Source organism: Panulirus ornatus, chromosome 46 (genome assembly GCF_036320965.1).
Source record: "Panulirus ornatus isolate Po-2019 chromosome 46, ASM3632096v1, whole genome shotgun sequence".
Classification (NCBI taxonomy): Eukaryota; Metazoa; Arthropoda; class Malacostraca; order Decapoda; family Palinuridae; genus Panulirus; species Panulirus ornatus.
Window position 1 is genome coordinate 37,691,449 of NC_092269.1, and position 14,552 is coordinate 37,706,000.

Genomic DNA, 14,552 nt, shown 5'->3' on the forward strand with positions numbered 1-14,552 from the left:
CCACGATGCCCTGGGGTCATCCACGGTGCCCTGGGGTCATCCACGATGCCCTGGGGTCATCTACGATGCACTGGGGTTATCCACGATGCCCTGGGGTCATCCACGATGCCCTGGGGTCATCCACGATACCCTGGGGTCATCCACGATGCCTTGGGGTCATCCACGATACCCTGGGGGTCATCCACGATGCCTTGGGGTCATCCACGATGCCCTGGGGTCATCCACGATGCCCTGGGGTCATCCACGATGCCCTGGGGTCATCCACGATGCCCTGGGGTCATCCATGACGTCCTGGGGTCATCCACGATGCCTTGGGGGTCATCCAAGATACCCTAGGGTCATCCACAGTGCCCTTACCGGCATGCCCTAGCTTTTGACCCTCAGTACACTCCCTTGGGAGGGTCCTTCAGGTTTGTGTGGCCACAGGCGGCGAAGGCTGCTGCACCAGCCTCGCCTCCATCCGGCTCACCCCAGCCAGCCAGCTTGGGAGATGCCGAGATGGCCTGGCAGCGGCGGCGGACGAGGAGGAGGAAAAATATATTCGTTCCCACTTGCCTGGTCCTCTCGACTGTGGCCACCTTATCTTGACGAGGGGGGAATTAAGTCGTCTCTCCCTTAATCACTCCCTCAAAGTTGGCTCATCAATTTCCTACCTCTAACCTGAGCAGAGACCAAACTGACGCGTCGAAAGAATATAAATCAAAGCTGCTCAATGTCAAGAGATAACATACAAAACAATAGACATAGTTGCACCTCCAGGAGCCCGAGAATCGAACCCGGGTCACCAGAAGGAGGTAGGTTAGACAGCATGATCCTTAGCCAACGATGGGCTAACGGATGTCTTCCCTAGACTCCTACTGCAGCTGTAAGTCCCTAGACCCACACACTAGGGGGTCCAATAGGGCATGATGATTCGTCTCAGCTATGTCGAAGCAAGAGAGACATGGGAACAAAACTGTGTCTCTCTCTCAAATCCTCTCTCATATATGTGTGTGTGTGTATCACGACCAATTCATGGACATAACTAAACATACCTGTAGCAGTGTGGTAGATGTTGTGGTGGTGTTCATCGCAAGGTCACAACCACGAGACAGTCGACCCTATATATATATCCTAACAGGAAGGACCCCAGCAGTCACCTCCTCCCAGATCTTCTCTGCCCCACAGTCCCGCCTCTGAAAAGAAGAAAAAAAAAAATAGGAATTGTCTGACATAACAATAAATATGTAACAACTGCTTACAAAACTCCTTGGATTTCCAACACACGATTTCCCTCTCATTTCTCATGCGAGTCAGAAGTAGGAAATAATTGGTTCAGTCTTGTCCCTCAGTGCACACCTGACAGCACCAATGATGTCTTGAAGGGAGTAATGCGAGATGACATCACATGGGTAACAGAGGCCATACTTACCAGCTGTGTGTGTGTGTGTGTGTGTGTGTGTGTGTGTGTGTGTGTGTGTGTGTGTGTGTGTATGTGTGTGTGTGTGTGTGTGTGTGTGTGTGTGTGTGTGTGTGATGTGGGGTATATGGGAATGACATAAACATAAAGCCTGATGGTCTAGAGAGAGTTTATCTCCTGAAGGATAGTGACAAGTATTCTAAACTTCTGATCTACGTTGGAGACAGGATAGTGAAGCAGAAGGCTCCTCCTCCACCCACCAGTATAGATGGAGACACGACAGTACAGCAGAAGGCTCCTCCTCCACCCACCAGTATAGATGGAGACACGACAGTACAGCAGAAGGCTCCTCCCCACCCACCACTATAGATGGAGACAGGACAGTACAGCAGAAGGCTCCTCCCCCACCCACCACTATAGATGGAGACAGGACAGTACAGCAGAAGGCTCCTCCTCCACCCACCACTATAGATGGAGACAGGACAGTACAGCAGAAGGCTCCTCCTCCACCCACCACTATAGATGAAGACAGGACAGTACAGCAGAAGGCTCCTCCCTCACCTACCACTATAGATGGAGACAGGACAGTACAGCAGAAGGCTCCTCCCCCACCCATCACTATAGATGGAGACAGGGCAGTACAGCAGAAGGCTCCTTCCCACCCACCACTATAGATGGAGACAGGACAGTACAGCAGAAGGCTCCTCCCCACCCACCACTATAGATGGAGACAGGACAGTACAGCAGAAGGCTCCTCCCCCACCCATCACTATAGATGGAGACAGGACAGTACAGCAGAAGGCTCCTCCCCCACCCATCACTATAGATGGAGACAGGACAGTACAGCAGAAGGCTCCTCCCCCACCCACCACTATAGATGGAGACAGGACAGTACAGCAGAAGGCTCCTCCCCCACCCACCACTATAGATGGAGACAGGACAGTACAGCAGAAGGCTCCTCTCATTTCAACTGGACCCTTACGAAGAACTAAATTCCTTGAAGCTAATCTGTGTGTCCATCTACCAGACCTTTCTATTACCTGGGACTACCAGCAGTGGGCCCGCGGAATAAACAGGGCAGCAAAAGGTGACATCCCTACACCTCCTTGAAACAGCTCTTGGGTAAATTATTCCACACACCAAGACGGCACTGGTCCTTGAGCACGACGGCTCTGTCTCCGAGGGCGACTGTGCTACCTCACCCCCCTTCAAAGCACGCCGGCTCCCGCCCTTAAACACGAGAGACGGCGCCACGCCTCATCACAGAACCCCTACCGAAGACCTGGGTCACGTCCATTTCAGATAGCATCAACTTTACGACCATCAGCCTTTCAGCTCTCCGGCAAATGTCAGCCTCTCTCTCTCTCTCTCTCTCTCTCTCTCTCTCACACACACACACAGATCTACCATCCACTATACGCAAAGAAACGCTGTCATTACAACATCTAAGTGCTTAACACACACTCTAGAATCCCGAGTTTCCCCTGTATATATATATATATATATATATATATATATATATATATATATATATATATATATATATATATGTGTGTGTGTGTGTGTGTGTGTGTGTGTGTGGAAAATCTCAACCACATGCTTTCGCTGGTTCGTTCCACCGTACCTCAATCTACCGCACACAAAATATCTTCTTTTTTTTCTCTATTCATTTCACCGGTCAACCTTGGAGCCCCTTCTGATGTTGCTAGGAAAGCTTAAAAAAAAAAAAAAAAAAACCTAAATATTTTTCTTTCTACTTGCATAATCTCGTATAATCTTTCCCATCCTTTCCTAACCTTGTCTCGTATCATCTTTCCCGCAGTACAGGGAACCATACACGTCCTTCCTCGCAAAGGACGCTGTCCTGGAACCTCCAGCACGGAGTCCTGGAAGTCCTTGGGCCCCTCATGGAAGGTCCTACGATTACCTTTCTCTCGCTGACACTAATAGCCAACACCTGGATCAGGACTCTGGGCAACATCCTTCATCCTCTGGGGACTCCCTTCGCTCAATCCTCCGCTCCTGTGCTCTGGCCTACCCAACGGCGCCCGTCGGTCAGATGGATATTTAGCCGACACGCAAACACGGCCGCGTTCCGCTGCCTCTGGGGAAATCAGACACGGTTTAATATCGTTTCTCCCTGCTATTGCCGGCTATATAACACCTTTCCAAGCCTTACAAAGATGCGTTCGATCTTCTTTCTCGATCTATCAATCCAAAGTGTGGGGGGAGAAAAAGGGACGTCGACTTATTGCTTAAAGAGCAAGGCCAAATTAGCTCTGTGTGTGTGTGTGTGTGTGTGTGTGTGTGTGTGTGTGTGTGTTGGGATGTCCACAGCGTCACTGGTGCTGTGTTTCACTGTGTTACTTTGGGTGTTACCGATGCCGTGTGCGTCGTTACCAACGCAGGGTGGTCAGTGTGACTCAAGGTGTTACCGTCGCCATGTGGTTCCCGTGCGTTACTTGAAAAGTGTTACTGTTATCTCGTGTTCTCCCCCTGTGTTACTGGTGCGTTCCCAGCAACACAGCTCGACAGTACAATACACCCCAGTAAGGTCAGAGATTATCCACAATTTAGTGTTGCCATGCGAGCCACGTGTGTGCATTACATACGGTAATACACAAGACAATACAAAGACAGTGTGGAGACATACCCACTTTACCCGTGAGATAAGATAAAGCAAGACAGACAACTGCCTTTGGTAAACCACTAAGATCAATGGCCATCTTCTCCCTCCCTCATTAAGGTGTTGGTACGTGTTCCTTCTCACCAAATTTCTTCCCCCGAATCAAACACGAGTGACAGATCGCTTCACAGCGCCCTTATCTCTCCCTCAGGTGAGGGAGGGAGGGTTGGGGTTGTGTTGCTGTGGTAGGAGTGGTGGTGGTGGTGGTGGAGGTGGAGGTACCAAGCCTCCAACACTAGCCTCCCCCACCACACACACCAGCAGGAGGAGCCGATGGGGTCGTGTTAGTGTGGTGGTGGTGGAGGAGGAGGTGATACCAAGCCTTCACCACTAGCCTCCCCCACCACACACACCAGCAGGAGGAGCCGATGGGGTCGTGTTAGTGTGGTGGTGGTGGAGGAGGAGGTGATACCAAGCCTTCACCACTAGCCTCCCCCACCACACCAGCAGGAGCCGATGGGGTCGTGTTAGTGTGGTGGTGGTGGAGGTGGAGGTACCAAGCCTCCAACACTAGCCTCCCCCACCACACACACCAGCAGGAGGAGCCGATGGAAGGCACCTAACCTTGCCCGCCATCTCAAGGTGAGGTTGGGCCAGCCAGAGAATGGCCACACGGTCACCACTGGCTTGTCTTGCTCCAGCCAGGGTTCACCTCACACACACACACACACACACACGTCACCTGCCAGCAAGCTTCACCTGCAGCAGGTGACATCATCGTCCGCCCACGTCACACGGCGCCCGAGTGAGGTCAAACTGTGCCGTGTGCTGGAGAATTCGGGTAACAGCATACCCAAGGACCCAACCCCGCTGCCGTGCACCATCTACCATAATAATAATAATAATAATAATAATAATAATAATAATAATAATAACATCAACAACAACAATAATAATAAAAATAATAATAATAATGAATTAAAAAAGTGATAAAAACTAACTGAATTTGATTAAAAAAAAATTATAAAAATATTGATATGATAATAAAGTTGAATGTCGTATTAATGATCTCCAAGAGGATACATAAACTTGAAATCAAATAACTTTTTTATTGTCTTATAAACCAATTATTCTGATATCTGATGCCCTTTACATCCGTGTATATGTCTAAAGTTAATAACCAACGCATAAAACAGAAACTAAATAACGCATGTACTTACGATTTGTAAAGTGTAGAATAAATGCATCACTTTTTTTTTTTCTATAATAACGACCTATAACTACAATATAGAGGCACTGCGTTCAAATCCCGAGGCATCAGGAGAGGGAGTTCAGATCCCCTAAACGCACAGTAACCAGAGTGTTAACCTCCCCCTTGATTGGATGGGGTGGGGGGGGGGTCGTTAGGTGATGTGGCAACCCCAGGCCAGGTGGGGTCGATTAGGGTGCATCGCTGAGATGGCTGGGACCAGTTAGTTGGTCTACAGTAGTGGCACCAGTTCATTTAGGGTGGGTCTAATCCCCTCACCAACCCATCCAGAAATGAGATCAAACAGCCATGGTGACATCACACACACCCTAAGGTACTACCACCATTACCTAATAATGATAATAATAGTAATAATGATAATAATAATGAAACAAGGATGGCTTTCTTGAAGAAGTTACAATAAAAACATGTTATGAGACCCGTGCAGTTAATGCCTCGCCCACAACGGCAGTATCCGACCGTGCAAGAGTTCAAATTGTGAAAGCCATGTTGCCCACCATCAGCTGACGGACGCCCACCGGACGGAGGTCAAGAGCGCATGCGCCGGAATGCTGCCCACACCGCCAAATTACCGCTCATACTTTATTTCGTTCAATATTTCTCTCCCTTCTTTTATTTTCTCTTTGATATTTATGAACAAACATCTCAAGTAAAAATCATTGGTGCTTAGATATTATAAACATGTATTGTCGAGTAAATAACGCTAAAAAAAGACTGTAATATGGGATTTCATATGAGATACACGGGCAATCCATCATATATGTCGGCTGGCCAATTACTTTGTGGGATCACATTACCTTTCCCGGGCAATACATGAGAGCACATCTTCATTCCTATAATAATAATAACAGCCATATAAAGAATGATATAAAACAAGATGTATATCAAACTACTTTTTGTCGTTCGTACCCCTTAACCAGCTTTCCCGCCAACACGCCCCCTGAGTCTAGCAGACAACATGGTCATCTGCTTCGCTTGCTGACCCCACTATTATCAATATTCCACCTAAAATCTAATCACCCATTAGAATACAATTTAAAGGCATCATATTAAACGTTAAATTAATCCTCTACATTACGATAAAACTTCGACAATTATGCACAACAGAACGAGTTAACTTGTATTCCTTTGCATTTTGCACCCATCTCACTACGTGTATTTTAGAAGGTCGTAATTACATTTTCTGAGAAATTCCTTTAATATTAAGCGATCAACGCATGAAATGCTGTGGGAAGCGGCTGAAACGAGATGTGGATTTTCCACTGCAAACTGATCCTAACGAGAGAGAGAGAGAGAGAGAGAGAGAGAGAGAGAGAGAGAGAGAGAGAGAGAGAGAGATTCACTAGAGGAAAAGCGGCATTTGGTGGGTGGCGTTCGTGATGCGGTGACTCCATGACATTTCGCATGCCGGATTCTCCTTAGGCCGGAGTGGATTAGAAAATCATAATTGCTTTCTAAACCATGTTGTTCAACAGCGCATACTTTTATTTTCTTTTTTTTTTTTGGGGGGGGAACCTTCCATTAACTGCAAACCCCATAATTACATATTCTAATCCGCATGTCAATTTAGGAATACGTTCAGTGCATCTTCGTAGATCTAAATACATATTCAACAGTGCCACTCTGAGGACTCTGGAATATACTAAAAGAAAAACAAAATACAATGAGGCGTTCACACCGAGAATCCGGATTATGACGTCAGAGTTTTGCTTCCCCGCCAGTCCAGGTTGCGGGGTGGCGAAAATTTTGCCTTAGAGGAATACGTGAGGCTCTGTAATCACGCACAATTATCACAAGTGTAATTACCTCAATACTTACTATCCAGCTCTAAGACGATAAAAACAATAACGAGAGGAAATGACTGCTTTTACGACCAGTAAAGAAAATATATATTTTTTTCCTGAAATACGAATGAAAACTCGAGTTTGAAATACGAATGAAAACTCGTGTTTGTGTTTTAATAAAGTACCTCTTTGTTTTATACTCTATAAAACAACGTAACTATTGCTTTCAGTGACTCATACACGACCGTAATACTGCAATTCACACACCACACCTAGTACGGCCCCCCGCCGCCGCTGGGCGCTGACGCACACGTCGCATCACACAATCCAACACAGCAAGTGCGGTCAGTTTCGCCTCCCGTGAATTTGTTATTTTAGGCCAATGTCGACGACTACTTCCTTCCTGTGTACCCTGATACTACCGGGTCTCAAGACGCATTAAATGTTATTTTCTGGTGATGTTACCAGCGCAGGCAGAACGTAATAAATGGCGGTAATAAGCTGGCGGGAAGTTCACGTCCTGCCCACGGCGAGTGAAGTTCAGCGGTCGGCCAATGACGGTCGGTCGACGTCCTAGCCGCCATGACGCTGGCTCATTCTCTCTCGTTTGGCGTCGGGTTTTGGGGGGGAGCGTTCGTGGTAATGGCGGGTAAGTGGGCGTAGTGGCGTTATTTCTCAAGTGGGTGGCGTATACCCCGAGTAGGGAAGGCAGTGGTGAGCTGATCAAACACGGCTGTTATGCCAGTGGTCATTAGCCCACTGGTTGTTATATAACCAGTGTCGAACTACTCATTATACCATTACTCATGGCAAGTCGCCTGTCTTATCTAACCCCCACAACAGGTCTCATTTTACGAGACAGAATAAATCAATTCTCAGCTTTCAATATAATCACCACTTCAGCTCCTACAACACGAACTGCTTAAGTCCTATACGAGTGTCTTATCCCTAGTGGGGATGCGACACTTGGCCACCCACTGAGAAAACTCCAGGTCAAACAACACAGTTAACGAGGCATGGCGACCACTCCTACCCAGACCTCGTTAATATTACTCTCAATATACTCAGACACTGTGAATAATGGTGGAAATATATCATTGTCGTCCTGTTGACCGTGTGTGTATCATTCCAGACATAACATACTTACACAACCAGAGGGTGTGGCAACAATAACAACAACAATAATAATAATAATAATAATAATAATAATAATAATAATAATGAATTACTGGGATTACAATCAATAATAATGAATCACTGATATTATTATCAAATTATCATTATTATCATTAATGATAATATCATTATCATTATTATCATTATTATTATTATCATTAAACATATAAACAGTGTAGGGTCGAGTACCCTCCCCCGGGGTGTGCCTTACGAAAGCATGGCCTCCTGGCCTGGCCTGGCCTGGCCTGGCCCCCACACAGAAGGGTCAACCATCAGCTAAAGTATAAGTGAAGCCAAGAAGTAATATAAGTGACAGCGTCAGAACCACCACTTACCTTCAAGGGAAACGACCCTGGTCGTCTTGTGTCTCACGACCCCCACCCCGAATGAAGCAACGAATCTTTGAATGAAACATTTAACCTCTGAATTAATGAATCGGAATGAAAAAAACACCTGAATAAATCAATGAGGCTCATAATGAAACATTGAACTTTTGAATTAAACAATTAACCTCAGAATTAATCAATTAATCTGAGTAAAAATCACCTTCTGAATACATCAATGAAACTTTCAATCAATCAGAGAATCTCTGAATGAATCAATGAACTCCCGAATGAAACAAAGACCCTTCAGAACAAAACAATAAACCTATGAATGAAACACGAATCCCTAAAAACACGCCTCAGAACGAATCAACAGCCCTCTACATGAAGCACTGAACCTCTGAATGAAACTCTCTAAATGAACCCGAACCTCTGAACGGAATAGTGAACCTCCAAACGAGACGACGAAGCGGAACAAAACGAACCACTGCCGCTAAAGAGGATACGATCCGAACTCGTCCTTCTCAAGTCGTCTGTAGTTCGCTCCTTCGCCTCCATCGCACCATCTCCCTCCCGCTCCTCCGCCTCCATCCCTCTTCTCACCATCACGCCATCTCCCTCCCCCTCTCGCCTCCATCCCTCTTCTCTCCATCAGACCATCTCCCTCCCCCTCTCGCCTCCATCCCTATTCTCTCCATCACACCATCTCCCTCCCGCTCCTTCGCCTCCATCCCTCTTCTCTCCATCAGACCATCTCCCTCCCCCTCTCGCCTCCATCCCTCTTCTCACCATCACGCCATCTCCCTCCCCCTCTCGCCTCCATCCCTATTCTCTCCATCACACCATCTCCCTCCCGTTCCTTCGCCTCCATCCCTCTTCTCTCCATCAGACCATCTCCCTCCCCCTCTCGCCTCCATCCCTCTTCTCACCATCACGCCATCTCCCTCCCCCTCTCGCCTCCATCCCTATTCTCTCCATCACACCATCTCCCTCCCGCTCCTTCGCCTCCATCCCTCTTCTCTCCATCACACCATCTCCCTCCCGCTCCTTCGCCTCCATCCCTCTTCTCTCCATCACACCATCTCCCTCCCGCTCTCGCTATAGCCGTAGCAAGGTTACCACAGCGATGACCAAGCCGATCTCACGCACTGGACATCTCTTTACGTTCACGTTAGGGGGGGGAGGGGGGCGCCGCCCCTCATGGAACGAAGACCAGGAGGGGGGAGGGGGGCAGGGGGAGGGGGGAAGGGTCACAAGAAGGGAAAACATACAGGGACCACAGCGTGGGAGGGAGGGAGGGAGGGAGGCAGGCATCGAGTCTTGAGACAAACGTGGGGAAGGGAAGGGAAGGGATAGGGATGAGGGCGACATGCCACGGGGATGGAAAGGGACGGGACCAGGACGAGAGAGAGAGAGAGAGAGAGAGAGAGAGAGAGAGAGAGAGAGAGAGAGAGAGAGAGAGAGAGAGAGAGAGAGAGAGAGACGCAACTGAAGAGGAAGAAAGGCAACTAGGGGGATGGGACGCTATGGAATGGGACGGTATGGGATGGGACGCTATGGAATGGGACGGTATGGGATGGGACCCTATGGAATGGGACGGTATGGGATGGGACGCTATGGAATGGGACGGTTTGGGATGGGACGCTATGGAATGGGACGGTATGGGATGTGACCCTATGGAATGGGACGGTATGGGATGGGACGCTATGGAATGGGACGGTATGGGATGGTGACGCTATGGAATGGGACGGTATGGGATGGGACGAGGGAGGATACGTCACGTGAAGGAATGGCTGGATGGAGGACAGGCGTAACCTACAAGAGGGAGAAAATATCACATTCCCTCCCGCACCACTTCGTCAGGAGCTGAGGAGGATGTTACGGGGTCCCCACCACAGCTGAGGAGGATGTTACGGGGTCCCCACCACAGCTGAGGATGCTGCCACGGGGTCCCCACCACAGTCAGCGCCCAGCTCCTCTCCCCTGGTAGGGAGGGACAGGTGGCTTGACCAAGACGAGACTTTGCTACGAGACATGATCTTCCCGCACCCTTGGTTGACCCCACACACCAAGACGGGGATATGTGCATAAAGGGGGACCCACTGGCAGAGGTCACCTTGTAAAGCGAGGGGTCACCGGGTCACAAGAAGGTCACGGGCCGAGATAGAGAGAGGGGTTCATTTTAGCAGGACAGGTCTCATGTCCCGGATGAAGAGGTCACTAGGTCATGACGGAGTTTGTATGGTCATGGGGGAAAGCTCACGTGACCAGAAAAGTCCCCGTGGCCAGAAAGAAGTCACCTGACCGAGGTCACATAGCCAAGAGCAAAACAAAGGTCATCTGACCTACGGAGGTCACCTGGCGAAAGAGCAAAGACATGCCAAGAGAGGTCACTTATTTAAGACGATCAGGTCACCTGGTTACAAGCGCTCACATGAGGGGAGAGGAGAGGTCACACGGCAGTAAATGTGACCTGGTTACATGAGAGGTCACCTGGCTGGCAAAATCAGGTCACGTCGTTCATCAATGACCACCTTGACGTAGAGAAGAGGTCATAGCACTATACATACGCTCATGTGACCCTGCGATAGAGGGGGGGGAGGACCAGGAGGAGGTCACACGAGCTCCCCCGGCCTCCTGGCCATAGCGAGGGTCTAGCAGGCAAGCCACCGAGACCAAGGAGGGTCAGGTCAGATGGTCACACGGGAGCCACCAGCTTCGGCGACCCCCCCCCCCCCCTCCAGACGGGGGGACATAGGAAGGGTCATCAACCCGACTCACCTGCCATCCAGGTACTGACCAGCAGACGACGGGTGAAGGTGATCCACTCCTCACCTCGCTCTTACCACACTCACAACGCACTCATGCTCGCCGCACCCGCACCCGCACCCGCACCCGCACCGCACACACTCGAAAGAACACCACTCAACAGGACAGGCGACTGCCTCATTCTCACCACACGACACACCATACCCCCACACCACACGACACACCATACCCTCACCACACGACACACCATAACCCCACACCACACGACACACCATACCCCCACACCACACGACACACCATACCCTCACCACACGACACACCATAACCCCACACCACACGACACACCATACCCTCACCACACGACACACCATAACCCCACACCACACGACACACCATACCCTCACCACACGACACACCATACCCCCACACCACACGACACACCATACCCCCACACCACACGACACACCATACCCCCACACCACACGACACACCATACCCCCACACCACACGACACACCATACCCTCACCACACGACACACCATAACCCCACACCACACGACACACCATACCCTCACCACACGACACACCATACCCTCACCACACGACACACCATACCCCCACACCACACGACACACCATACCCCCACACCACACGACACACCATACCCCCACACCACACGACACACCATACCCTCACCACACGACACACCATACCCCCACACCACACGACACACCATACCCTCACCACACGACACACCATAACCCCACACCACACGACACACCATACCCCCACACCACACGACACACCATACCCTCACCACACGACACACCATACCCTCACCACACGACACACCATAACCCTCACCACTCTCACTGTACCTCACCACTCACTGTACCTCACCACATTCCCTAACCACTCACTATGTACCTCACCACATACCCTAACCACTCTCACTGTACCTCACCACTCATACCCTCACCACTCACTGTACCTCACCACTCATACCCTCACCACTCACTGTACCTCACCACTCATACATCAACTTCTAAACTCTCAAGTGAACGAGCAAGGTTTCTAAATCTAAATCAATCACCAATCTTCTAGTTGATATTGACAAAATGTCTAGCCATACGTTAGAATTTCTGTATCATTGTTTGCCGTGGTAACTGTGCAAGGCGTGTGTGTGTGTGTGTGTGTGTGTGTGTGTGTGTGTGTGTGTGTGCGTGTGTGTGTGTGTGTGTGCGCGCGCACCCATCTATTCCACTTTCTCCTTTATCATAAAACAATTTTTTCAACTCACTTTTATATGCCATTCAGCCGCCAGTTTCCTGCTATATAAGGACGCTTCTCTGCCTTTTTTCTCTCTCTCAAACACGTTTTCTTGCTTTATTTCGTGTTATGGCCTCGAGTCGTTCTTGTTTTGTTATCTATCGAAGAACTGTTCACCGCTGACGTTCACCACGTCCTTCTGAAGAACACAGGCTGAGGGGATCAAGTCACCGCTTACTCCTCTCTCTTCCGCGGGAGACAAATCCAAGGCTAACCTCTCTCTCTCTCTCTCTCTCTCTCTCTCTCTCTCTCTCTCTCTGTATATGTGTGTGTGTGTGTGTGTGTGTGTGTGTGTGTGTGTGTGTGTGTGTACAGAGGAAACCATGTCTTCAGAATCTACACAATAAAAATGCCTGGGATTTTCATGGCTTCCTTTTCCCCCGCCTTCGGTTCACTCACGAACAAGGACACGCCTGCTGGACTGGGCCGTTCACCTGAACACATGTTACGTACAAACCGTTGTCTGAGAAACGTGGCTCATCTCTGGCCGTTCACAAATTACAGGGTCACACAGCCATCGTAAACACAACCCCGTCAACAAGGTCGTTCTGGGAGAGAACATCGTTAACTTAACAACTGTAAGGTCAGTAACTATCCATGAGAGGGAGGGGAGGATTGGGGAGGGTTTAAAAGCCTCGTTACGACATAGATGGGCGGATTGGGGGGGGGGATTGGTTGTTTAAGAGCCTCGTTACGACATAGACTACATGGTTAAGGCTGCTTGCATGCTCATTACGGGTCACCGACCTCGCTACGTCAGACATACGAGTCTGCAACAGGTTTCCGGAGGTCATCCGCTATACGTCCCAGGGATAGCAAAAGTGTCAGGTCAAAAGGTCAGGTCGTCGTATCCAAGAAGATCAGCAGCGGGGTCGTTCGAGGTCAACCACCTCAAGCATGCTACACAAAAAGGTCACTAACTGATCATTAAAAGAAAAAAAAAAATGGCTACTTTACACTGACAGGCTGGTAACTGGTTGTTATCGGTTAACTGCCTTGTTCGGTCACGCAAATGGGTCGTTAGTGGTCAAGACTTTCGCCAGCGTCACACAAGCTCCGTAACAGGTCAACGGGAATCAACAGCATCGTTAAGTAACGGGGAGAGATGCTGGCAACAGGACCTGTGGTTGTTACAACCCTTGTTACATACACACACACACACACACACACACACACACACACACAGGTATGAAGCGAGTCATTCCAGGTCAAGGAACCTGGTGACGTAACATGTGAGGAGCGTCCGTATTAACGAGACGTCTCGCACGTTAGCTTGAGATCTGGTTCAGGCCAAGTGTAACAAGGGCGTTGTGTTACACTGCCGGCTGAAGTAAGAGTCGTAACACGTGAGGGGGAAGGGCTGTTACGGGCCGGTTTGACGTAACACAGTCGCAAAACGGTCGTATTACAAGACGGCTGACGTAACACAGTCGCAACACAAGCTGCTACGAGTGACATAACACACGATTCTCTTATAAGGTGACACTCGTAACGTGGCGCTGTGTTACAAGGCAGATGACGTAACTCGGTCGTAACAGCCATGAATATTCCGACGAAAACCTACGTCTATAAATCTATCCTAGGAAACACAATGGTCTTGACAACCTACAAGCACAACCCTTTCTTGACAACCTACAAGCACAACCCTTTCTTGACAGCCTACAAGCACGACCCTTTCTTGACAGCCTACAAGCACGACCCTTTCTTGACAGCCTACAAGCCTCCAAAATAAAGAGGACGACGTCTTGACCGAATCTCCAACGCACATGGCCCAGCCCAGCCCACACATGGCCACATAACTGGCCTTAGGGTGTGTGTGTGTGTGTGTGTGTGTGTGTGTGTGTGTGTGGTGGGGGGGGGGGGGGGAGATACCAGT

General features: G+C 49.3%; 1 protein-coding gene across 1 annotated transcript in view; it reads right to left on the reverse strand.

Annotated features, from left to right (window-relative positions):
* Positions 1–1,047: 1,047 nt before the first annotated feature.
* The window catches only part of LOC139763243 (serine/threonine-protein kinase Nek8-like), a 71,992-nt gene continuing 58,487 nt past the window's right edge, over positions 1,048–14,552 (reverse strand). The window contains exon 15 of the mRNA XM_071689146.1: positions 1,048–1,175. The gene's annotated coding sequence lies outside the window, so the exon portion shown is untranslated. The remainder of the gene's footprint in view (positions 1,176–14,552) is intronic.